The 26,173-nt window shown below is 44.8% G+C and overlaps 1 protein-coding gene across 3 annotated transcripts in view; it reads left to right on the top strand.

The window, feature by feature from the left end:
• Positions 1-4,617: 4,617 nt before the first annotated feature.
• nlgn2a (neuroligin 2a) overlaps positions 4,618-26,173 on the top strand; it is a 182,304-nt gene continuing 160,748 nt past the window's right edge. For 2 of the 3 annotated variants that reach the window (XM_086196887.1, XM_086196885.1), the window contains exon 1: positions 4,618-5,528. The gene's annotated coding sequence lies outside the window, so the exon portion shown is untranslated. The remainder of the gene's footprint in view (positions 5,529-26,173) is intronic. The other variant, XM_086196886.1, reaches the window with a different exon arrangement.

Genomic DNA, 26,173 nt, shown 5'->3' with positions numbered 1-26,173 from the left:
GTGTTTAATCATGAGAGCAACAGGTTAGTTTTCCTTTCGTTCCCTGAATTGTGAGTACCGAGAACTGTATCTCAATGTATCATTGGGCTGAAACGACACTAAATTAATTCTCTTTAAAGTGAATATGGGAAATGTTTCAGGAAACGTCATTTGACAGCATAAAGACAAATTTCCCACTGTGGACAATAAAGTTGTTTCATTTCATAAATCGAGCCAAATAAGAGCATTAATTTGAGTGTTGAGTTTATGGTCACTCGATTTTCGTCGAAATGAATATTCACTCTCCGCTGAGCTTCAGTTTGACTTGAAAACGTAGAATGAGACACAGGTGGGGCAGCACGGTGGTGCAGTGGTCAGCACTGTGGCCTCACAGCAAGAAGGTTCCAGGTTCAAGTCCCGGTTCGGGCGCGGGATCTTTCTGTGTGGAGTCTCCATGTTCTCCCTGTTCCTGCTGGGTTCTCTCTGGTACTCCAGCTTCCTCCACAGTCCAAAGACATCAAGAGGGGACGAGGCTGATTGATACTCTAAATTGACTGTAGGTGTGACTGTGAGTGTGAATGGTTGTTCGTCTCTGTATGTTGGCCCTGCGATGGACTGGTGACCTGTCCAGGGTGAACCCCGCCTCTCGCCCATAGATGCTGGGATAGGCTCCACCCCCCTGACCCTTACTAGTAAGGAATAAGCGGAAGACGACAGTGGTGGTGGTGGAGACACAGGTGCAACACATCGGGGGGGAGCCAGGTCATGTAGGGGGGAGGAGCACCAGAGCAGGAAGTGGAGGATCTCAAATGAGTCAAAAACAGGGGAGAACCAAAATAAAAGCATGGGACAGGAAACATGAGGAATGATCCAAAAACAAAGAACGTGATTTATGCAAGTATGTGCTGTATATGGTCTTTTATGTGTATTTATATATACGTGTTGCAGTAACATTCAAAGGATCAACGCAGCATTTTTCTTTGTTAAAAAAACTCCATGACCCAGGACCTGTAACATCTCTGATTGGTCCACAGCATCAGCTGATGCAGCTTGGTGGTTTTGGTCGTGAAAACAGAGAGAAGACATTGCAAAATAAAAATACAATAAAATGGATTGTTAAGGATTTATTGGTCGACTCCATTCAAAAAATAGAACTGTAATTAAAAAAGAGAGATGCATTCACACCTTGCACAGACGGCGACTGTAATAACGCGACTGAAATCATAAACATGTTATATTGCTGTGCTAGTGTCTAAAAGTAAAATAGTGGCGCTCCCTCCAAATTTACGGTTAAATAGGGATGCCTGAATGGAAAATAAATACCACAATACAACAAACTGGAGAAGGAGACCAAAGCTGGGGGTGACATTACCAAACTTCATGCAACACAACATCACAAGTAGGAGCACTGACAGTCTGATCGTGCTGGAGCCAAACGAAGGGGAGGAACCCAGGAAGTAGAGCTGTCTGCGGTTACCACGGGATACAAGTGACGCTTCGCCACGTAACAACTCCCGCTGTCCTCTGAAACAGAGACATCCGTGAGCACATTCCCAGAAATAGAAAACATTGTTTGTTTTCAGTCCCTCGCCTGACTCATCCAGCACAATTTTCTTTAGATGCTTTTGAATTCAGCCCATGCAAACAAACACTGTACTCCAGCGCGGGGTGCTAAGTGAGCGTGCATGTGAGAGACAGAACACAGCGCCAGGGGGCAAACAGTTGGACAGGAGGAAGGCACTCGCTACCCACCCTGAGGGCAGATGCCTCGTGGTGGGTAGAGAGGTAAAGTGAGAGATGAGTGGAAGAGAAAAAGAGAATAAATGTGAAGCTACGTGGAAGTCAGGAAGGATTAGCTGTGAAATAGTTGGAGGTGGGAGGGGGTGGGGAAGGGAAAATCAGCGGCAAGGAGCGTGACGTAGAAGAGGGTGGAAGACGAGCGTGTGAGATGAGGTTTTGAGGTTTTAAGAGTGCAACTCTGAAACGAAGACTGCTGGGAAGGAAAAAGGAGGACATTTTATACAGCATAGAGCGTCTCTCAAGCAAAAAACAGCCACTGCCACTATTTGTTGCGAAGTTGCTTTGAATATTTGCTCTCATCTTCCAGGAGGTTTTGATTGACATCTGATTGACCACAGACGATGCTGCACTCTCAGAATACGCCGACTGAAAAAAGAAAGAGGAGAGTCAGTGTTTCAGCCACATATGGAGAGACAGTCTGATGAATGTAAACCAACAATATATTGTTGGGGTTTTTTTTTTGATCAATGGATCTCTTTTGAGTTATTTTTCCTGTGCGTGAACTTCAAACCAGAGAGCAAACGATTTATCTCCCCCCCCAAAAAAACCCCACCAGAGTGCGTGTGACATGGACAGACTGATTGTATAAATGAGCAATTGAAACAGTTCATGTTGCGAAATGAATTAAGTGGAGAGAAAATGGGCTTTCTGCATATTCTGGCTGCCTTTGACTGAAAGGTTAATGGTGTTATGAGATTGCAATGACATATAATTGCAAATGCCTCAGAGTAAACAAATTATTTTATTGGAATATTGCAAAATGAAGCCGTTGTGTAAGCCGCTGTTAATAGAAAATATGCTTCACGAGTACACATCTGATAGTGGCTTACTGCTGTGTGTGTGCATGTGAATGTGTGTTGCAATTTAGTGCGTGACCATACACGCACATGTGTGTTCTCCCATGTGGATGTTTTGTGGAAACTGCTTCATGTGACTACTTTTCTTCTTTGAAAGCCTTTTTGTAGAGGGAGAGGGAAAAGGTGGACGGCTCAGGACCCCAAGGCTACATCAAAGGACCTTTGGGCCACATCAAAGGACCCCGGGGCCACATCAAAGGACTGGGGTCATTTCTTTGTACAAGTGTGAACAGTGAACACATCCCACATCGCTTTAAGATATGAGTTCATACATGAACACTGCAGAGGAATTCTCTGTGGACCAGCATCCTCACAGAGGCGAGCTGACCTCAAATGCAACACCACAGCTGCATAGTGTGTGTGTGTGTGTGTGAATGTGTGTTGTTTTCATTTAAAGGAAACTGTGTGTCAGTTCATGTGTTTGTGTGACAAACCACATTCTATTAAAAAAAAAATCAACCAACATAACAGTGTGTGCGTGTGTGTGTGTGTGCGTGCGTGTGTGTGTGCGTGTGCGTGTGTGTGTGTGTCAGAGTGGGCTCAGCTGTCAGGTCCCCCTGTTGGGCCATTACCTTTGATGCTTGGCAAGAGTCTATCAAGTGTTGGACATCTACACCCACCCTGCAAATGCATCCCATGCGCACACGCGCGCAAACACACACACACTCACACTCACACACACACACTCACACACACACTCACACACACACACACACACACACACTCACACTCACACACACTCACACTCACACTCACACACACACACTCACACACACACACACACACTCACTCACACACACACACACACACACACACACACACACACACACACACACACACCCCATCTACCAGCTCACCTTGGCTTGACAGGATCTCACTGAGGGAATGGACATCCAGCATGTAAGACAATTTGTCTTAATAGCCAGGATCTCTCTCTCTCTCTCTCTTGCTTTTTCTCTCTCTCCCTCTCTCTCTCTCTCTCGCTCTCTCTCTCTCCTTGTCTGTGTCTGTCCCTCAGGTCGCTGGAGTTGCCTGAAGGGTAAAAAGCAGGACAGGCTGTCAGGATCTTTCTGCAGGTGGACGACGGCTTCGATCTTCACGCCAACGGAGATGTGACCTGCAGCTTCCCCACCTGTGGCTATTATTATTATTATTATTATTATTATTATTATTATTATTATTATTATTATTTTATGCAGACTGTAAAGTTTGATCTGGTGGCCTGAGAGGTCTCTCTCAGATAGGAGAGCTCTTAATTGACCCGCAGGTACTTTGTTGAGAAACGAGCAGAGATTACGCAAAAACAAAAATCACATTGTTTTTAAAATCCGTCCCGTGGGCATCCATCAAACGTGACAGCCGTGGATACACGACTCTGCGGCGAGGACAGAGGCGGAGGCAGATGTTGGGCTGCGTTACGACCCGGGTAATAAGACAGACGTGTAGCTGCATCCTGCTGCATCCAGAGGAGCAGGTGGGCACCACGCAGCCATCTGCAGTGATGAGATCAGGGACTCCACCATGCTGGATGTTATATAGTTATTATCCCTTAAAGTAAAAACATAAAATAAATAAATGTGCAAGCTGGTGATGTCAGACGCTGACTGTATAATACGCCAGGGGGGACTTGTAGCGCTGATGAGAGAGCGCAGATCATCATCTTATTGTGTGTTTTATCATTTCAATCTCCTGTGCCAGCTGTGGTTCCTAGAGGTGGAGAAGAGGAAGGAGGTGGTGGGGGAGGAGGAGGAGGAGGAGGGGCGGGGAGGGCTCGTATGCCTTTAACGTCCTCTGACGTCACGCTGATGCATTCTGATTTCCAGCTGAAAAAAAGAAAAGATAAAAAAAAGAAGAAACTCCTCATCACTAAATGTTGCATGGCTCCAGAAGACATAGAGCGCGACCGCACGACGCCCCTCCGCGGATTAATATTTTGTCACCGTTGCGTGAACTTGCGACAGAAACCGAGGGAAATAAGACGCGAAACCATCATAATGAGGTCAGAGGGAAGCGTTGCCAGGGCGACCGGCTTGCTAGGGAGGACACTGCGGCGCGTGTCACACAGCGGGGACGCGCATGCGTGCGTGCGCCGGAGCTAGTTTTTTTTTTTTTTTTTTTTTTCAGACGGTCGCGGCGGTCCACGAAGCAGCAACGGGAGAGGCAGCATCCTCCGGCGGAACTACCGGAGGACGGCGCGGTGTGTGTCCGCCGTGAAGCAGCCCGGCTGAGACTCGAACCGGCAGCTGTATTTGAGGGGATTTACGGAGGATTTACCGGTATCAGCGACCACCGGCCGTCACAGGTGACACTTCCCGGCTGTCAAACCCGCAGACACGTCCTGAGGTTGTTGGGTTTTTCTTTTTCTTTTTTTTTGTGGTGGTGGTTATTTCGTCTATTCAGGGCCTCGTAAAAACAGGAACTGTCAGACAGAAATGAGTGAATTTATGGGCCCGCCGGATGGAGACCGAGCCGCTGTAGGTCGAATGGCGGGGAGCCGTCGTACTACATCCCGCTGAATGCGGCGTCTGTTGCAGCAGAGCCACTTTATTTTTGGTTTCCAGTCATAAAGTCCCACCTGCTGGCCCGGTTCGATCCAGGGAAGGAGTGCTGCCAGCGGGCATTTTTGTCTTTTTATATTTTATTATAACTTTTTAAAAAAAAAATTATTTTGCCTATTTCTTGTTTTTAGAAGCAGTCACTCTTTTAAAGATTTTTTTAAAACAATTTTATTTATTGATTTATTTATTTATTTTTTGCTTGCTTGACTGCCCGGGGGAGGTTTTAGGAAGAGGACACGGAGGAGAGAGTGACAGAATCTCAGGAAACAAGAAAAAGAAAAGCATCGGAGGGAACCTGGCGGTCCAGCAAGAGCCGTGGATCCCAAATTAACAGGTCGGATTTGCTGCAGAATTCATGCACTTCATCAGAGCAACACACACGTGCCATTCGAATATATATGTGTTTTAAAAAGAAATATTAAATAGGTGTTTTTAAAAATGGCATTAATCCGTTTTTGGTAATGACGTATTTGTCTTAATTTACCATTTTAAGTGTGCATTTGACATTTGTCTTTGACACCTATGCAGAGTGTGTGTGTGTGTGTGTGTGTGTGTGTCTGTGTGTGTGTGTGTGTGTGTGTGTGTGTAGAGGAAATGGGTGGTTTTGACTGAGACATGGAATTTCTTGTTGAATATTTAATATCTTTCAATTCCTTAAAATATATACATTTTTGTTGCTGTGTTGCAAACACAACAACAAAAACAACAAGAACAAGAAGAACAGCAACAACACCCCGGGAAACAGCAGTAGCAGCAGGAACGTGCCCAGCAGCTTGTGGGGACTGAACGTTGCCCTCCGTTGCAGTTTTGCGTAGTATTTGGAGATGTTGTGTGTATTTGCTGTATAGCGACAGGGAAGCTGCATCCTCTGCTCCACAAACGAGGGGCACCCAGCGAAGCTCCTGCCTACGGTGCAATGAGGCAAACAGAGGCTCCCATTCACACGCTTGCCCTCCTAGAATCCTGAAGGGAGACTGCATCTGGGGCTTCGCGCCTATACCTTTATTTCATTGTGTATTTTTTGTGGAACAAGAAAAAGTGAAATGATGTTTGCAAGTTTCAAATGTACAGAATGAGACACACGCACACACACACACACACACACACAGGTCCTCCTTCATCGTCTCTCTCCGCCGATTCCTTAAAGTCGGATGACCCAGGAAACACCAGGGCCATGAGAACATGTCCTCCGAAACACTCTCTTCCACACAAACAGATACACATGCACGGCACAAAGAATGGGGCACATTTATATGCTGCGGCTGCTGTTGTGGGGCATTCGCATCAGCAGGGTCTGCTAGATGATAGAATTCAGCAGGGACAAGAAGACCTCTGTTCTTATCTGCGACGACGAGAAGGGAAAGGCAGCTCTGGTCAACTCAGCTCTGCTCGTCTCAGCCGCTCGCCTTTGTTTAGGCTGCTCGTCTGCCCTATATAGCAGATAGGGACATGACATCCCCTCTGTGGGGAGACGGCGGTTTAATAGAGGCGTGGGGATGTTGTAGCGCCGGATGTTTTTTAATCTCGACGACGGCGGTTAGCTGGAAACCCACGAGGTGTTAACGAGGGGAGCGAGGTGATGTGGATTGATTTCAGGTGCGTTTTCCTCAGGTAAAATAATGACACCCAGAGCTCTTCTCCTGCAGTGCTACACAACTCTTAACTCAGTTGCTGACTTGCTCTGAGCCTTATTGTTGTCATCTTTATGTGTGTGTGTATGTGTGTGTGTGAGGCTTACATGCAGAGTCGTTCATTTATCTGTGTGTGTGTCTGAATCAAAAACAGCGCTGATATTGTTCAATGCCACCTGTCCTGAGCAGGATTCAGAGGTGGAGGGGCGGTGGAGGGGCGGTGAACAGGCGTAAGTAGTTATGTAGCAACGGTCAACCACAATCGCACACTTCCAAAAAAAAAAAAAAAAAAAAATCTCTGCGCCTCTTTAACTGCTGCTTGTCTTGTCCCTGGCTATTTTTTGTTGTTGTAGAGTGACGAATCAGTGACAGCAAGCGTCCGAGCGTCGCTGCTAATTTTAGGTGAGAGATGTCATTTCCATGTGAAGAAATACAAGTTTTGAGAAGATGCTAACTGACAGATCGACCGGGGAAGCTTTTGATGAATGGCGGTGAAGTTGGATATTCGTGTAGCAAAGCGGAGGTGATGGCTGAACACGCGCGTTCTGGCGGAGGCGCTGTTGTTTGTGAGAAGCTGAGGAAGGGAAGTATTTGTGGCAGGCAGCTTTGAAGGTGAAGACTGATGTTTTCAGGGCTGCTGGGAGATTTTTATAGCTCCAACATCATGAATTTGATTTCTCCTGCGAGACACCCTGGACACGTGTGACATGCGACTTATTGAGAGATGGACTTGTGTCCAACACATTTGATCACGTTTGACTTCTGGCTCATTCAGGGAAGGAAAGGTATCCTCTCTAAGTAGTGGTTTATCCAAGCGGAAGCGTGTGTGTTTCTGTAGGAATATCCTCTCCTCTCCCACGAGCCCCACTTTCATGTCAAAACCCAGTCTGATACATGAGTTTTGTTGCCTGTGTGGACATTGTAAACGATACAAGAAGTATTTTCATGAGAAAAACTCACGTGGGATTCTTGAAATGTGCGCCGACAGTCAAATCTGTTCTTACCCGCCTGATTACGTTGATTTTTTTAATTAGATGCACAATTAGAAGTTATTTTACGAGCCGTTTGTCACTGTGAAAATGAAAAAAACGAACAAAACCCACGCCTCTGCTGAACTTGGTATGTTTGTTTGATTTAATGCGACTCAGTTCTTGATTGGAGGGGGATGTTGATCCCTGGTGGTTTTACTGGTGTGAAATAGCAGCAGGTGTTGTGATTAAGATCCGCCACTCCTGCAGGGGGCAGCCTAGAGCCTCCACTTGACAGTGGCGGCGAGCGCGGGTCTTCAAGCAGACGACCAGGCATGTTTTGGAGAATACGGGAACTTATTGACAGTCATTTCATCTCCCTGTGCAAACTGTGTTAAAATACTGCAGTAACACGGCACCTCTGCCCTTCCTTGTCTCTTAAGCTGCATTCATGCACAGTAAATAATAATAATTCTGTTGAAATTTTCATCTTTAAAAAGGAAGATACCTTTACATCCTAGGAGAACATGGGCTAGGAAGATGGCGAATACGTAGGGTGACCAAACGTCCTGTTTTCCCAGGGTCAGGGTCCTGTTTTTGTGTCTTTGGTGACAGATAGTACCGTAAGTATTTTGTAATATAACAGTTTTGTATCCATGCAGAGGAGGCATACTTTGAATGTACTAAAATTATAGAGTATCTTTGAGTAAACTTCTAGTACCATTTGAGTATCTCATCGCTGGTGTGTGTCTTAGTTTTTGGTAATCAGAATATGGTCACGCTAGCACACACCTGAAGCACGCGAGACCACCACCACCAACCACGGCACGACCCAAGCCGCTGCACGTTAGGAGGTGAAGCACTTTTTTGAACCCTAAACGTCAGCGTGGACGTGGGCGGCGGTTGAGTTGGTGTCAGATGTTCCTCAGAGCAGAGTGGAGCAGAGAGTGACCCAGCAGACGGCTGACAGCGGCGCTGAATCAATCCTACACTGTTTATTACATTTCACTGAAAGTTCAGCTCAGGAAAAAAAAAAAAAAAAATGTGCGTTCGAGTGTGTATCCACTTTGAGTTCAGGGAATTCATTACAGCCTACAGTAATGTGAATGTTCTATACTTGAGAAATACATTATGGAGTCAATAATGTGCAGAATATTAGACCACAAATATCAGAGGTCCTCTCTGTTTATTCCAGTCAGTAAATATAAATATTTAAATTTTTTAAAGTACAGAATCAATACAGAATCCAGACACAAGGATCCAAATTAAATCAAATCATGAAGACCTCGCAGCACCGAGCCCTTTAAGAGACTTAGTTCACAATACAACACTGACGTTGCAGTAGCACGCAGGAACCTGCAGCCCGAGGTTACCTCGCACTTCTCAGGCGTGTGTAAAGCTTCCCATCCCTGAGGAAGCGTTGTCCAGTTTTATTTTTGTTCAAAATAATTCAATTCTATCATGCGATCACCCTTACCAACCAGCCAGCTTCTCCAGCAGCACCTTGATGGTGCAGCAGATGCCTGATTATCATGAGCAGCAGCCATGGCAATAATGACAAGCAGTATTCTCCAGGAAGCTCATCTGTAAGCGGTGCAAACTTGAAAAACATTCAATGATTGACGCAGGACGAAATGAGAGATGCACAATATTGAATTTTTGTTGTTGTTGTTGTTGTCGTTGCTGCCAGTTTCCGATATGCTGATATTCTTCCTACCTCCTGATGTCAGTAGCATATATAGGAAAACAAATCTGGATAATATTCACATTTTGTTCACGTAGAAAAACAACAACAGAAATATTTTCCATCAAATAGTTGGAAAAGCCCATAGGTGTGCTGCATGTTTTCTTCATCATGAAGAAGAGGAGAAGAGACTTGAGTAAAACACTGACCTTCAACCTGTACTAGGATGTAAACAACGACATTATGATTGAATGCCACCAGTGCTAATAAACCTGAGGTTATTGGTGTCAAGCACGAGGCCCGATGTGGTTCCTTCTTTATTTCTGGCGCTTGATTTTAAGAAGCTCTGTGAAAAAGTGTTGATTACGTTGGTTTTTTTTTCAGGTTGGTTTCCCACGTATCCTTGACATTTTGCATCAGTATTCTCACCTTCTTGTTCTACAGGTGCGATAGCTTACCGGTGCTTTACCAGCATACGTAGCATTATCGTCCTTGCTTCAAATACTTCCGCGATATAAATTTTAGCTTGTGGGGCCTCGCTCTGCTTTATTCTCATCGAATGAAACCGAGACTTGCTTTCCCTGCTGTTTTGTTTTTGTTTTGGTTCACTGTATACACTCAGCCTGGGTTTTTGTCTTTATCTCTCACTCGTGTATTCAATCGTTTCTCTTTTCTACCCAGTCGTGGCCGACTGATTCATTTGGTTCAGAGGGAGCCTGGAGGTCTTTAGCGAGGAGTGTGCGTCATTGCTATGGCAGCATCTTTTTTGGAAGGATGAGCCCCGCAAAGATGAGAGTTTTAAACCTGGAATTCTGTTTTTGCACGCGTACGTTTGTGGTGGAGAACGTGATCAAACATAACTTCCATGACCGGATTGACTGCTGCGATGAGGAAAACGCTGCGGTTGCATTTCTCTTTTGTGGGGTTCGCTAAACTTGGTTGACACATTAAAAAAATAAAAGTGGTGGGAGATTAGTCAGACTCAACCAACCTGCCACTGATGCTCTCTGCTGCTGTGTGGCTACGACAATGGCCAGTTCCGTCTGTTGTGTGTTTCCTTCTTTAGTCTTGATGCTTCCCGTGTGGTGTCATACACGTCGCTACGTATGAATCTTGCTGTCTTACCGGTGGGGGCCTTTTACATCCAGTGAGGGGCCTGCTGAGGGGGATTGTGCTGACTAATAGGCAGTCAAACAAGGCTGGAGAGGAGGGCTCTGCCTCAGCGGGGTGGTCGACATGAGAGTCTCTGCTGTCCGCGGCGCTAAATATTAAAACGCTCCTTCCCAGGCATTTTGGGGTAGTGATTGTCCACAGGGGCTCAGCTTGCTAGTGTCCTTTCTTAGCATTAACATCAACCTCGTTGGCTAACAAGGAGTCATCAGCTGCGTGTTCTCATCCAGCAACGAGGAGGTTCACGGCTGCGAGTGCAGCAAACAGGACCCGCCAGCGAACCCCTGAGCTAACGGAGATGGCAGCCCACATTGCTAGCAACTTATTACTGTTGGAATGGGAACTTTTCACTCCACATGGAACTCTTGACATTTATACGTCCGTTGTCCGTCCCTCTCAGCCTGTTGAAAGTGGCAGTGAGCACTGCAGCCTATTGTTGTTGGGTAGTTCATATATGTGTGTGTGTGTGGGGGGGGGGGGGGGGGTGTTGCTGGGGCACCCAGGGGGACCACCTGAGGTGTTGCATTGAGGCTACACTGCCATCCTTGTTCCTGCTGCATGTCTACCGTTTCATTTACTGGCATTTTGTGTCCAGTTCCAACGTATGTGCAGGCAATTTTCTTTTATAGTTTTTGAAGTGGAAGGATCCAGCATATATTGTACCTCCCTCTTTCCTCCCTGCTCATCTGTCTGTTTGGCTGTTTGGTGCAATTGTCTGGGAGAGCTGGTCCTCAGTCCCTCCACAGTGGCCCATCTCTCTCCTTTGCATGGAATACATCAGACATGTTTACAGCCTGACGTGACTATTCTAGCCGATTGCTTCCATTGCAATCAATTGAAGCTGTTATACTGATCACAGGGTGTAAGACAGATCTCTTTTTATGTACAGCTACTCTATTTTTTTCCTGCTCTATGCATTTCAACATGGTCCTCCAGGCATATAAAGACAGAAAACACACAAAAATGATTAAATGCAACACGGCGCACCAGAGCAACATTGTCGGTTGCTTTACATATTAAAAGATAAATCAGTGTGAATGTATAACAGAACAGCAGAAGAACATTATGTATCCTGCTCCAAATCTCCTCAGAACACACGGTGGCACAGCTTAAGGAGGTGGGAGTTGGTCCTTTTCTTCATCTCTCTGTATTTCATGTCATTTTCATTGTCCCTTCGCATACTTCCTGGGTCCTTATCCTTCTTTCGCACATTCTCAACCTGCGGTGAGCAGCGCTGTTGTGTCCCCGGTGGGCTCATTAAGGTTGGATCAAGGTTGAACACTCTCAGACACATTTTGATTGAAAACTCTGATGTTCACTTCCCCGAGTCTCCAGCCAACAGCAGCTTCAACCTTCACATCAACATTTGTTCCACCCCCCGCCAGAAGCAGGTTGACCACCAGCCAAGATCCTTGAACATTTACTCCTCGCTTCTTCAAAGAGATAAAAGCTGGGGGAAGATAGAGCGGAAGAGAGAAACCACCCGGAACTTCCGCTGGTCAGCTTCGAACTGCTAGATCTCCTCTCAAGTTTGACAGTGCAGGAGAGGGTGAATATCGGCACTCTTCCCCTCTGATAATAGAATACTTGCAAAGATTAAAACCTCTGTCGAGTGTGTTATAAATCCATTCATAATAGAGGTGCAAAGCTTCAATGGGATTTCATGCTTCTGTGTTGCAGAATCAGGTCTTGAATAGAAAGCATGCTACAGATTTGATGGAATCAACAGCACTGAAGTCAGCAGCAGCAGCTGGGATTAAATACATCCGGCTTTCTGGCCAATCAGATTGACTGACAGTTGGAATCCATGTTGCCCTCAGCAGTGCAGCTCATCCCTTTGGCAAACTGGTTGACTTTCCCTGTATTTCTTGGGTGGATCCATGGGAATTCTACCTGTGTGCTTGATATTTGACCTTAATACCCTTCTACAATCCTTCTCAGGGATTTTACACACAAATCTCACAACTACATAAATTTGGAGATTAATGCGTTTATGAAATCCTGCTTTTGTGTTATTCATTTCATTCTGATTCTCTCTCTCACACACACACACACACACACACACACACATACGTTATTTTTACTCCAAAGTGTGTGTTACATTTTGCCATTTATGGGGACATGGAGAAATTGAGTGGTATTGACGGTATCTCAAGGTCAGGTAGAGTCGCCACATCCTTGCAAGGTCTCCATTGTAAACCATCAGCATCACAAACAAGCTCCAGGTCAGCGGGTCTGGAGACTGGCAGGTGGGCTGGCTGCTATCGCTGCCCTCTTACCCCAGACACATATAGAGAGAGGAGGAGAGGCTGTGTGCTCTGAAAGTCAAGTAACCGGTGATGTCACAAGAAATCGAAAAAGAGTGGAGGGGGCAAGCTGAAGAGTAAATGGCGAGCTGTTTCAGACATAACCACCATCTCCATTTTGCACTCTGCTACACGCTACTTCTTCCCCGCTTGCATACGTGAGCATACATACTAGTGTGAGCTGTCAGGCCTCAGCTAGACAATGACCAGCTGATTTGCAGTGCCAGGGAGAAAAGCAGCAGCAGCAGTAGTGGCTTTGTTGGCCAACAAGCTGAAGTGCTATCATTGTGGCTGCACTGTATAATGATGAGGGTTGTTATAAAACACATATTTCCCTCTTGCTGCAGCACACACACTGAGTACTCAGCTAGTGCACCGTAATGAGCCTGTCGTTCGGCACGGGCGTTATCTGTTTGATGTTGGTCTGTTAGCGTCACTGACTGTGGGTTGTGGTAGTTGGGTTTGAGGCATAGCAAAGCTGCCGGCTAATCACACACTTAGTGATGCACTGATAGCACTCGCTGGAGGGTCACTGGATCCATGTTGCCTCCTCAACTTTATACCTTTAAGATTTCAGCCTTAGTTCCAATTCTCCTGCACAATTGGATATTTCAAGTACTTTGTCAGGCTCCTGTTGATGCATTGTTAGGCTGCTGGACTTTTGCTGTCATGATGGCAGATCCTAATGAAAAGAATGTGACTGTTCTCGTGAATTAGGTTGCTACTGTCTCGACAGGCCCTTGCTCTGCTCTGGCTGTATTTGTGTAAGCTGGATAGGGACGGAAACAGAGGCCCGACAATAATGAACGAGCACCAGAATGGCAGTGTTGGACTTTCACGCTTGATGACACCAAGCTGGCTATGATTGTTGTTATTGTCACAATTGGCAAAGGAGAACACTGAACCTCAGGATGAGCAGGGACACATACGTGATACTTGACTAAGGTTCTGCCTTGCTGCACACACTCAGAAGTGTAGCCTCCAAACTTTTGGCTTGGCCTTCTCCTTTGATTTGTTTTAACTGAAGGCCTTTTCTTTTTTATTTTCTGGTGATATTTAAAAATGCGGCATGTGTATCCTCCATCCCTCATCGAAAACAGTGCCTGATGGTTGAATCATTCATCTACGGCTCTTCACACTGTCTCTCAAGGCTGAATCATTTCTTTGCTGACAAATTGCAGCAGGAAAGGGAAGAGGGGCTAAATTCACTCCTAGACCAAACACCCTCGCATGAACGGATATTTGTGGACTGCACAGGTAGCAGCTCACAGCACCGGGGACATAAATGTCAGTGGTCTTACCCACACAGAACTTTGTTTAGTGTGCCTATCTGCTGCTGGGGGGGGGGGGGGGGGGGCTTCGGGATCTTGGTAAAATGCCTCACCTTCCTTGTGCCATGCCCTTCACAAGACAGTCTGGCCCTGAGATGTAAGACAAACTGGAAAAAGTTTAAAGAACTGGTTGGCAGATTTCGTGACTATACAGTATGAGGTAATTTACACCTTGACCTGCTGCTTCTAACATAAATACTGATTCTCCTTTTAGAAGATGATGAAGTATTAAAACTTGGACGAGAAGCTCTTCTGTTTCAACAACAATACCACAATACTGGCGCATCTAACTTGTACTTTAATGTGGTCAAACACTATCTGATTGCTGTCTGATCGGCCAAAACACATTTTAATTCCAGGTGTAAATGGGGCCTATTAGAACTACAAAAGGTAAAAGCATCAGGAATGTATAGGTGGTATGCAAAGAGAGAAACGATTAGAGAAAGAAAGATAGGATGTTTTCAACTTAATTAGCCCGGGTAAAGGAGTGTAACCTTGATCACACGCAAGTGATAATGGCAAATGAGTGGTGAGATTGCTTTGCTGGGACATCTGTTAGTGTGTATTACCTTTTAGATAGCGGAATGAGATTGAACGGGGGTGGCGGGGGGGGGGGGTTGATGCTGCAAAGACGTGAAGAAAGCAACTGAAATTCCCTCGGTGCCTTCATGAAACGATCTCTTTCCATTTGGGTTTAAACTCATGGGACCTGGAAATACGAAGAGGAACAGAAGAAAGGGGCGGCGATTAGAAGGCTGCAAGTCAGCAGTTTTTTTTTTTTTTTTTTTTGCCTGTTTCTCTCTTTCCTTGTGTGTGGAATAAACACATTTCAAAGGATGAGCTCTATTCCCCTGACTGTAGAACGTGCTTTACATTCTGGAACTGCTGCAAGGGTGTAGGTTGTGTAAGCACCCATGATAAGTGTTGTATGTGTGTGCTTGACAGTCATATTCCTACTATTGAGAATTTCTTGACGAGTAAATATCGGAATTGATTTTCCAAAGGTCTCTGAAAGACTGCCCCATAGATCGCATTCTTGACATCTTATTTCGCAAGACTTTGACAAATCTGAAGAGGTGGAGTTGTATTGATTCCGTAGCTGAGCCGATAGTTCAAAATCATCACTAACCTGAAGAAATTCCCGTGAGAGAATTATTGGCCAGGTCTTGTCAATTCAGTTAAGCCCTCAAGAGGATTTGGATTCTATTGTGGACTCCACATCATGGAGATCTTACATAGTTAAAATCTGTCCATCCTCCTCAACCTACTAACCTCCATCTATCTGCCCTTCCACCCCTCACATTGCCGTTGCTGCCGTCCACTCAGGCCAGTCCCTGCCCTTTCCGTTTTCCTCCTCTATCCACTTAATTAACCCATTGATCATGACGCACATAAATTAGTCCTCCAGAGAGGCCCTCTTTCCCTTCTCTCACATCCGTCACTCACCATTCTTTCCTTTGCCACAGTCAGTATGTTTGCATCATGTTAGCAAAAAAGAGGCTGTATCGTGTTAGTCAGACTAGAAGTGGACTTTTAAAATACAGGAAAAAGTCTTTTTTCAAAGTCGGACTAACACACCCACGCAATGCGGTTTGGAGTTGAATTATTCCGCCATGTTTACGCTGCTTGGTGTTCTTTGTGTGTTCTGTAGGATCAACCACGGTGTTTTAAAGCAGCAATCAAACAGAGAAAAGTCAGCTTAAGCATCATCATGGTGAGCAAACTACTGCGAAAATGTACTTTTGGACAAAGAGACAAAATTCATCCTGTCTCGACTTAAGTAGTTGCCTCTTCAGTCTTTAGAATTTAAGGCCATTTGAAAGATACCCGCTCGGTTAACTTGTTTTGGTATGTGATGAAAGTCGACTGCCGGCGTTTGTAAAGGGCGTGTCACCCACTGTAGCGTTCTGCAGGCAGACCTGCTTTTCTGAAAACATTTCTTCTTCTCTGATTATGTAGACGGGGACGACGAGAGTAGTTCAGTGAAAATGACCTAATGGAGCCACGGTTGTATCGCTTAACTTTGCCATTATGTGACGCTGATTGTTTTTGTCAACATCTCAATTCATGGATTTACAAGAGCTTTTGCCGAAGCTGGAGAGCTGGGAAGGAGGAATTGAAGTTGGGAGCATGGAGTTCAATGGAGGTCAATGCTGCACTTGTACAACCCCTCAATTCATTAGACCCACATAGCTCAGCCTTTTCATGTCACCCCTCTTGTGCCTGCAAATGCTTTTCCCCTTCCTTCCTTTTCCCCGCTCTTGCTCTCTTGCCTGACCTGAGTGCGGTGCAGAGGGTGCCTGCTTGGAGATTTGCCCAATTAGGAGGATTTCGGAGATCATTATTGAGGGGGCCCTCTAAGACCTCCCTCCCCTACCGTTCCATTTCCGTCCTGCCTCTTTACTCTTTTTCCTGTTTACATGACTTCAGCCTTTCTTTGTTGCTCCTGTTTTCCATTTAGCCAACTCCTTTTAGTCTTAAAACACACTCCATCATGTTGCTCCGTTTCCAGTATGTACTTCACCTTTGCCATGACTGTTTCTCCAAACGCTGCTGCATTGCACCATGTTGTGACACGACGTTTGACCTCTGCCTGGTTTTCACTTCGGCAGCTATTTTCCAGAAGTTCGAATTTGGTGAATGTTATACCTAGAGTTAAAGAAAAAAGAAAAATGGGTTTCCTTTTTCCAAAGCTGGGAACTGAAAACCTTTATTCTGGCTATTAACCTATTTCAAAAGGCACTGCAAATTAAAAAAAGAACCAAACATTAACTGTTGCATTTACAGTAAGTACTGAATTTAATTCATCTATTATAGAGGATGCCTTCATTGTTAAGAAATTCAGGACACCAACGAAAATAAGTTTGCTTCGGTGTGTTGAGACCCCCTCTGTGTGCCTGGTGATGAGGCAGTGATTATTTTGGACCTGCCTGTGTCTACTTTTAGTCTGTGTTATGGATTTACATTCCCCTTATCTGATGAGGTCTAGGGTTTGTTTTTCACGAGTATAGAGCTCTCGGCTTCATCTGGAGCCAGCACCACCCTGTTTATGTGTGTTATCTTTAGTGATTATTCAGGAGCAGCTCTCGTGTTAGTACTGTTTGACAGTATTCTGCTTTGATTTGGTTCCATCCCCGTTGCAATTCCAGTCCAAAGTGGTGCCTGCCGTAACCGTAACGCCATCTAGGGTTGCCCGTCTAAAGTGTGCCAGTTTCGTCTCATTGGTCTCCGTAGGTTTTGCTCTGCCCTCGAGTTTTTATGAGTGCTGAATTGATCTGAGCTTGGCACCCATGTTAGTTACAGTCCAGTTCAGAGTGCGTGACTGTACACGCTGGTAAAGGGCCACATCAGGGATGAGCCAGGACCTAAATGTTAAGATCTTACAGTATATTTGGACTTTTTTTTAACCTAAGCACTACTGTAGGTACTTCACAATGTTGCCTTTCACCCATTCTCACACACACACACACACACACACACACACACACACACACACACACACACACACACACACACACAGTCACCCAGGGATAGTGGTGGCTGCCATGAGGAGTGCCAGCCTATTAATCAGGAGCAATTGGTGTTCTAGGACACTTCATCAAGGCCTTCAGGGAACACGAGGATGGAACCCTTCAGTTACTCGATGGCCACTCTACCTGTGAGCCACTCGCTGCTGCTTCCCCATAAGCTATGTGTCTTTGTGCACTAAAGTTAAACATAGAATGCTTTGACAAACAGCAGAGGGTAATGTAAAGAGAAATAGATTTCTTACAATGGAGCTCACAGGGGTTAAGGCCGTACCACCTAAGGGAGCTGGGTTTGCTTCTTGGTCATAATGCATCCCGCTCTGCTGGGTCCTCCATCAACCCATTTGGCAGTGGTACCAATTGCTTTGGGGAAACCAATGAGGGGTCATATATTTGTCACTGCACTGGTGGCTCCTACAGATTGGTTGCAGTGCCTGTGCAGAGAGGGATGGGACATCATAGCGTAAACCTTTTGGGTGAGCTAAACCCTGCTAGTCAGTATGTTCACGCGGTGTTGGAAAAAAGGTCAAATTATTGTGTTACTGCACCTAAATCTGAACTTTAATACACATACACACACTTAGATAATGTGGTTGGGTGTCAAATTCGTCTGGCACGTATACACTTATCGACCTGGTGTTCTGCGAATGTCCCGTAGGATCTGCAATGTGTTTGACTCCAAAAATGAACAGCAAAAAGTAAAAGCAAATACAAAACTACGGCAAAAACAACACATTCCTGCACAAAGAGACAAACTTGGCTTGAGGAATGGTTCATTTTTGTCTGACAGTCTTTGAATTTAAGTCTGTTGATGGAAAAGTAGGACTCCACATAGGCTGGCGGAGGATGAACCCCCCTCACCAACAACAGAGGGCATCTGTTGGTGCTTCTCTGGATACCGCACATGGATTCAGCTCCACTCCTAATAGTTATTTGGCGATAAACACAAAGATGAACTTTTTCCATCTCTTGTGTTTTTAAGGAAATGCAAAAGAGGTACAATGATTTAAAGGTAGAGAATACCCGTGGGTCTCAGAAGAGCCGGACGCCCAAAAATCTCCTAATATGTGTGTTTGATGAGCATGTTGTGAGTCTAAAGCACAGCAGTGGCATCTGTTTCCTGCTGCTAATATCTGAGGGAGTTTGAGACTCAGGTTCTGTGGAGTTGTCATTATGTAGTACATTGCAGTGCAGGTACAGTAACTTCTGCATGCCTAAGTGGCTCTGCTGGCTCAGGTTGTCATGCACATGCAGGTTTTCTAGCCTCAGGGTTATTTTACAGTGGCTATCACTGCAGCACGAGAGTAAATATGTTTTAGGTAGTAATCTGATTACTGATCTTTGGAGTGTCCTCACTACCTCTCAAGTCTTGTCTGTACAGTACTGTACTGCTATTATATTTACTCTAGTCAAAGTGGACTTCAAAAAAGTCAGTCACAACAGACAGGGACTTAGAGTCAGAGTTGAGCAGAGAACAAGTTCAACAGTGTTGCTTTACGCATTAGAGTAAAATGGTTCCCAAGGGTTCTACAAGGCAAGGTGAGAGAATCCAGACTATGGAACAGGACTGATTTGCAGATGGGATTGCAATGCTGCACCACAACTTCTTTGCTTTTACTTCGGTTATGTATAATGTTCTATACGTAATCTTATATCCAAATGTTACTGACAGTGTGAGGACACTCCAGCCTGTAGGTTTGTGTTTTTCAGCACTTTTAGCGATAGAAAACCACAGTTCTCCTTCCTAACTTTTCAGTTTCAGGACTTTTAGCACAGTAAGTGACTTGTTTCAGTCTTAGCCACCACTGGAAATGTTTGCATGTGATTTTAACTGTCTAATAGATTTATTTCAGGTTAGATTTCTTGTCAGCATTACATTTAAAATTTAATTTGATGACCAATCAATTAAACCCCAAAGTTTTTAATATTATACCAAGGTAAATTATGATAAAAGTTAAAAAAAAATGTTAGTAGATTAAATTGGAAATAAACACTTGCAATTGATAACAAACTACGGTCCTGTTGTTTCTATATTTATGCAAATTTCTTAATTTAATTTGGCTGAGGTGCTGTGATTTTTACATCATGTACACGGATGAATTAATCATTCAATTAAGAATTGCGTTCCATCTCTGAATCAATTATTTTCCTTGCCCCTAGTGATTCATCACTCGTTAAAAAAAAAAAAAAAAATGTTGCGAGTTTGCAAACACATTATTTATTGTCTCTAGAAAACCACACTAGGTTCTGGATCTTTGGCCACTGGTCATTGATAAAACGAGTTCACCAGAGATGTGGGCGATGAATTCTTTCACCATTCTTTAAAAACCCTCCCCCTCCACCTCCTGTGCCATTATCTTTAATCTGGACGTCGCAAAGTGGTGGTAAATTATGACCTGCAGTCAGTCATCATCATAAAACTCAGTCCAGCAGCCTCCCAGTCCCACACACAGGTGGGAGGGCTGGGTTGTCCCTCGGCAGCTCAGGCTTTCTCCTTTATTGTATTCCAGCCCAAAATACTGATTGATTAATTGATTGATTTCTTTGATTGACCTGCCATGCACTCTCATGGTTTTATGAGGACCCCCCCCCCCCAAAAAAAAAGCCTTTATAATAATTAAATTTGTTGCAAAGTCGCAAAACATTCACGGTTTAAAGGTTTACCACTTCCCTTCCTGAGACACATTCAAAGTCTTTTCATCCATCTCCAAAATAAAGGATAATAAACAGAGGAGATTTTACCCAGTAACACATTCCTCGGGCCATCATACACAGCAACCAGTTCACCTTGCAAAGAAATGCTTTCCTCTTCTGGAATGTTCTTCAACCCTGCCATTCTTTAGAGCAATAACGGTGATGTTCAGGTGCACATCAGGGTCTTCACATTATATTACAGAAAAAAAACCAGTTCTAGTACAGAAGCTGTTCTTTATGGGACTCTAAATACACAGTTTGGGTTTATGCCATGTGTTTACTGACCGTCTGTCTTCATACAAAAGAAAATCAATTCCTTCCTGATTTCCTGCATGTCATGAAGCTGTCAGCTCATTAGTGCAGAGATGCCTGTGCAAAGTGCCCCAAATGTTCCACAAACTTATTTTAGGGTGAGATTCTCCTGCAGTCTTGCTACTGTTGCTAAATCAAAACCCACATTCAGGCTACTTTGTTATGTCACTTGTTAGCTTGTGCAACTGTGGATGGCTAGGAAAAAGGACACCACATCCTCCCCTGAAAAGAGAATTTATCACCTGGAAGTGTTTTAGAGGTGGGCTGTCTGTCTGTCCGTCTCTTTTATACACATGAAAATGTGCTTACTTCTACCAAAGTGGGGAAACATGGGAGGCAGATCAGTTTGACATTGTGAAAATGGCTTTTTATTGAGTGGCATTTCAACTTCGGTGGCCTTGGTGGAAGTACATGCTCTTGGAGTCCTTGATATTTGTCGTCCAGACCACTGTTGCTTCCTTCGTGCAGTACGTAGTCTGGCTTTAACACCAAAAGCTTTGCTAACTCTACAGATGTGTTTCTTTGAAGCTTGACAGCAATCTTGTCATAACCCTTATCAAGTCATCTTTGATTGACATCCAGTCAAAACACAGCAGCAGCAGCATCAACTTAAAAAAAAAAAAGTCAGACACCAGGATGACAGAGAAGCGCCAAACACGATTAAAGAACTAAAACGTTGCAATTATATATTCCAATTCATTTAAAAAGCTCTCGCTCATCTGTGACTCCTCCTCTTCCTCCATGCTGGCTGTTCATTACGTAAGACCCAAAGCAGGTGTTGACCAAGAGATTTTGTTTTTCCACTTTTTTCCAGCTACTTCTGGGCACAGGTGGAAGGCTTAGAGTCAAAGCCGCGCATCCGCCCTCCCTGGACGACGATGCCATTCAAAATGTTCCGGATTCCGTTTCTGTTCAGGCGTTCTAGCATTCATAGGTGAAACCGGGTTAGAACCACACTTCACATTGACACCGTGAAAACTGCATGCGCAAGGCAGCAAAAAATGATTATATCTGCACTCTCGCTGTCACCAAAACCGCTGTGACACTACTTTAATAGCCTCAGGCTGGATATCTTCCTCTCACTGTGCACAGTTTACCTCACAGTGCTGCCACAACATACTCATTACATATCTTAAATGCTGTGCAGGGAAGATAAACAACCTATAGGCTACATCTTGATCTGCAGGTAAATGCAGTGCAGAAACATTGTCTGTGATAGCGGCATCCAGCCGATAAGAAAGAAAGCTGGGCAGCGACGATTTGGTCAGCGTGTGTGTGTGTGTGTGTGTGTGTGTGTGTGAACGTGCGCGTGCGCTTTTTGCTGTATGAATGACGTGTGATGTGGAGATTAGAGGCCTATTTCAATGATAAGGATGGCTTTTAGAGACTGACGTGTAGTCAGACTGAGGCTGCTGCTCTGATGTAAAGGATTATCCCATTACTGAAACCTGGGCATTAGCACTCAGCCACTCACCTCAGGGAATGACAGACTGAGAGAAAGGAAGGGTAGGGGAGAACACGGCAGGGGCACGTGAGGTAGGGAGGAGGGCGGCTGAATGAGGCAGAAAGTGAATGTGATAGAAAAGGGAATGAGCTAGAGATGGAGGAAAAGGGGGCATAAAAGAATGGGCTGATTGAGTAGAGATGAAGTGAGAGACTGAGCTCTTGAGCATGGATAGAAATAGAAGCGGACAAGAGGCAGCAGTAGAACCCGAGACAAGACGTTAAAAGGGGGAGAGAAGGGGAAGGCTGGAACACTAGATAAAAGCTGATGATGAAGATTTGATAGTGTGGCTGTGAAAGAGATAGAGAGTGCATTAGGGAACAAAACCATGAATGATGCATCAAAGAGAGGACTGTTTGAGTTATTGGGGCAGGGGGCCTTGAAAAGAATGTTTTTTAAAGAGAGGAGAAAGAAAGGCGATTGGAAACAAAAGAGAAATGGAGGATTACCGCAGTGGTGAGGCATAGAAAAGATGGAATGAAGGGGAAATATGTCAGATTACAAGAGTTGTTCCTGGACCGGTTTGACAAAAAGAGAAGAAGAAGATGAATAAAGGAGGGATGAGTCCAGAAGAGGAGAGCTAGAGGGGTACAAGAGAGGAGCGAGACTGGTGGAGAGCCTGATGAAAGCAGAGGTCGGGTCATTATTCTGTCAACCTCCTTCCCCCCATGGATTGATACACACACACACACACACACACACACACACACACACCGGACACAGAGCCTTTGAACCTGCATTGATTTGATTGAGGTCCCGTCTGGTTCCATGTTCACTTGTTGTTTACGAGATTGGAGGACAGAAGACCAACACACACATACACACACACACACACACACACATACACACACACACACATACACACACACACACAGTGGTGTGGAGGGAGTCAGCTTTTGACTTCAAGGTTAGAGTGGCATGATTCCTCGGCCACGCAGTCTCATTATCTTACCTGGAACCCTGTGTTAATTTTTAAGCCCCGCCCACTACCAACCGATTGAAAAGAAGTACTGATGTGTGCATCTACAAGAATACTACTCATCCTAACTACATACAGTACACCCCGGTATTAACTGGACATATCAGTGTGGAACAATTGAAAGTGAGTCATACAGCACTCATGTAGTCTGTGTGCGGGTGCCTGTAGCCGCTAATGTCCCAGATACTGTATAGTACACTGTATATGTTTATATAAACCCAACTAAAATCTTACATTACAAGATTTAGATTATGGACGGCAACACAGAACATTGCAGTCTCGTGTTTATTTATTTATTCATTTTTTAAGAAAGTAAGATCTCAGGAGGTTTTTAGGGCAGTAAAGAGATATGAAAAGATGTCAGGCTTGTGGTAGTACAGCAAGTTGAACTGCTGCAAAGGTACTGGAGTGGTAACCAACACGGAAACAGCCACGTGCACTCCCGTGTGTCAGACCAGGAGCTGTCAGGATGCTGTTATCAGCCCCTCGGCCTGCTCTCTCAGGCTCCTGGACAATCACGGAGCGTGAGATATAAATACTGCCGTGTTTGAATATCAGGAATATCAACATCAAGAATGTACCTGATAATGGCGCAGCCTGCAACACGATGCTCTCTTGCAGATGAGAGACAGAACAAGCAACCTTGACTATGTGCATGTCTAAAAAAATGCTGCAACCGTCTACAGAGATGTCACACACACACACACACACACACACACACACACACACACACACACAAGATGGATCCATCTCATCTGGGGATCCTGCTTCTGAACAATTTTACGATCACAGGTATTAATTCTTCTGTTTTTACGAGCTCCAAGGCTCTCTGTGGCTCTGCCGCTCTATGGAAGTAATTGTGGGATTTTGAAAATGTCATCACTGTGGCGCCTGCTTGTTGGTCCAACAATAACCTCGCTATCCATCACACACATGACCGAGGGTTAAGTATGAACCCGGGAAACATTGATGAGAAACATTTTCTCCATCATGTATCCATTTGCAATTATGATTAACCGTGGAACGCGTTGGTGGTGCCTGGTTAGAACCGAGCCAGATCGAAGAGATCTCTGCAAACTGCAGCATTGTTGCTGGAGTACTCAGGGTGACCCAAATGGAACTCAGCAGTTTCTTCATTAACTGAAGCAGAGCCATGTGGAGCTCAGCCCAAGCAACACACACACACACACACACACACACACACACACACACACACACACACACACACACATTACCATTTAGACAAGTGCAGTCATGATACTTGAATTTCTAACTAGATATTGATACCATTTTTCGATTCTACAGGGGTAAAAAGAAAGAGGTCAGAGGTATAAAAAGATATTTTCAATAAAACAACAGCGATGATGTGGTGAGTTGCTGAATAAGTTGTTGGAGCCCAGGTTCTTGTATGTTTATATACGTGTATTTGTACGTAGAGAGAGAGAGAGAGAAATTAACACTTTTCAGACACAATTTTTTAACTGGTTAAATTAACATGGTTGATGACGTTGCAGATGGGCAGGACTGAGAACGCCGCTACCTAGTTACTTTAGCTGTTGGCTTTTCGATAGCTTAGCTTTTGAATAATGGCTCATAATAAAATGCTACTGATCATATGTGTGTGCCGCTGGTCACGTTAAAGATAAAAGTTTAATTCTTCCCTGATGTTGAAGCGTGACTTTTGCTAGCCTGTTGAATTTTCTCATAGAGACGTGGGATTCATCGCCACCTCTTGGTAGCACTGCTTGCTTGTGGTCTTATCGACCTCCCCTGGTTTGATGTCTTGTATGCAAAATACTTCCAAACAGCAATTCTGCGTCTCCATTTTCAACTAAAAGTGGTTGCAAAGGCTCTGGAGAAGATGGAGGAGGAGGCTAACAAGGCCCTTATTGTAATTATACTGCTATAAATGTGTACGCTCCCCAGTACTAATATTTAGAATCAGTTTGTGTCAGAGTATCGAAATGAGCATGCAGTCTTAACATGCAAAGTTGAAGGGATGCGTTCACATTTACATAAAAATCAGTATTGGTGAGATACACCTGCCAATTAATGCACACACACACACACGCACACACACACACACACGCGCGCGCACACACACGCAGGCAAACAACTGCTTTTCATTCCGAGCCTGTCAGCACACAAGTGGTTGGAAGAAAAAAAAAAAAAGACTCACAGAGGCTTGGAGTCAAGATGGTTTATTAGGAAGTAGCAGTCGTTTACCTGCTTGTGTGAAGAAGATAAAGACAACTCCAGCGGCCCCTTGGCCACAGCGGACCAGAGCTGAGGACCTCTAGAGAGGAGCTGGAGTGGCTGGTGGGTGGAGCTTTGCCTCTTCAGTTTGAAGGATGCTCGGTGATACCGGTGGTGAACATTGCTCAGCAAGCTCTGGGTTGTCTAGGGTCATCTGGGGAATAGTGAAGTATTAGAGAGAGTGGAGGAGATGGCAGCTGAATGATGAGGACAGCAGAAGTACATGGGTGTTTTTTCAACACAAAATCTGCCTCGCTGTGCAATTTGGCTGACCGCAGCCCGCGTCTGATATTGATTCTATACTGGGAAGCTCAGTACATGGATGGTCGTGAGCAGATCCTGGAGAAGGCGTGTTGTGAACCCCAGCCATGGAGCTCAAAGATGAGAATGTGAAACAGGCACGCGGGGTCTAATGAAAGATTCTGTTGAGCTGCTTTATGGAAATTTTGACATTTTTGTTTTTATTAGCCGCATTCTATTTGGGAGAGACTATCTAGCCAATCAATAGTGACCTACTTTTCTGTTCCTGCGGGGCATTTTCAGTTGACTCCAGCTGTGGCAGCAGGCGCTGGGAGAAGTTCATGGAACAGTAGCTTTTTCAAAATGCCTGAGATCTT

The sequence above is a fragment of the Aulostomus chinensis genome, chromosome 24, assembly GCF_037954235.1.
Source record: "Aulostomus chinensis isolate RoL2024-O1b breed Wild chromosome 24, RoL_Achi_v1.0, whole genome shotgun sequence".
NCBI classification, from domain to species: Eukaryota; Metazoa; Chordata; class Actinopteri; order Syngnathiformes; family Aulostomidae; genus Aulostomus; species Aulostomus chinensis.
Note: the sequence above shows the minus strand (reverse complement) of the source record. Positions and strands in the feature narration are given on the sequence as shown.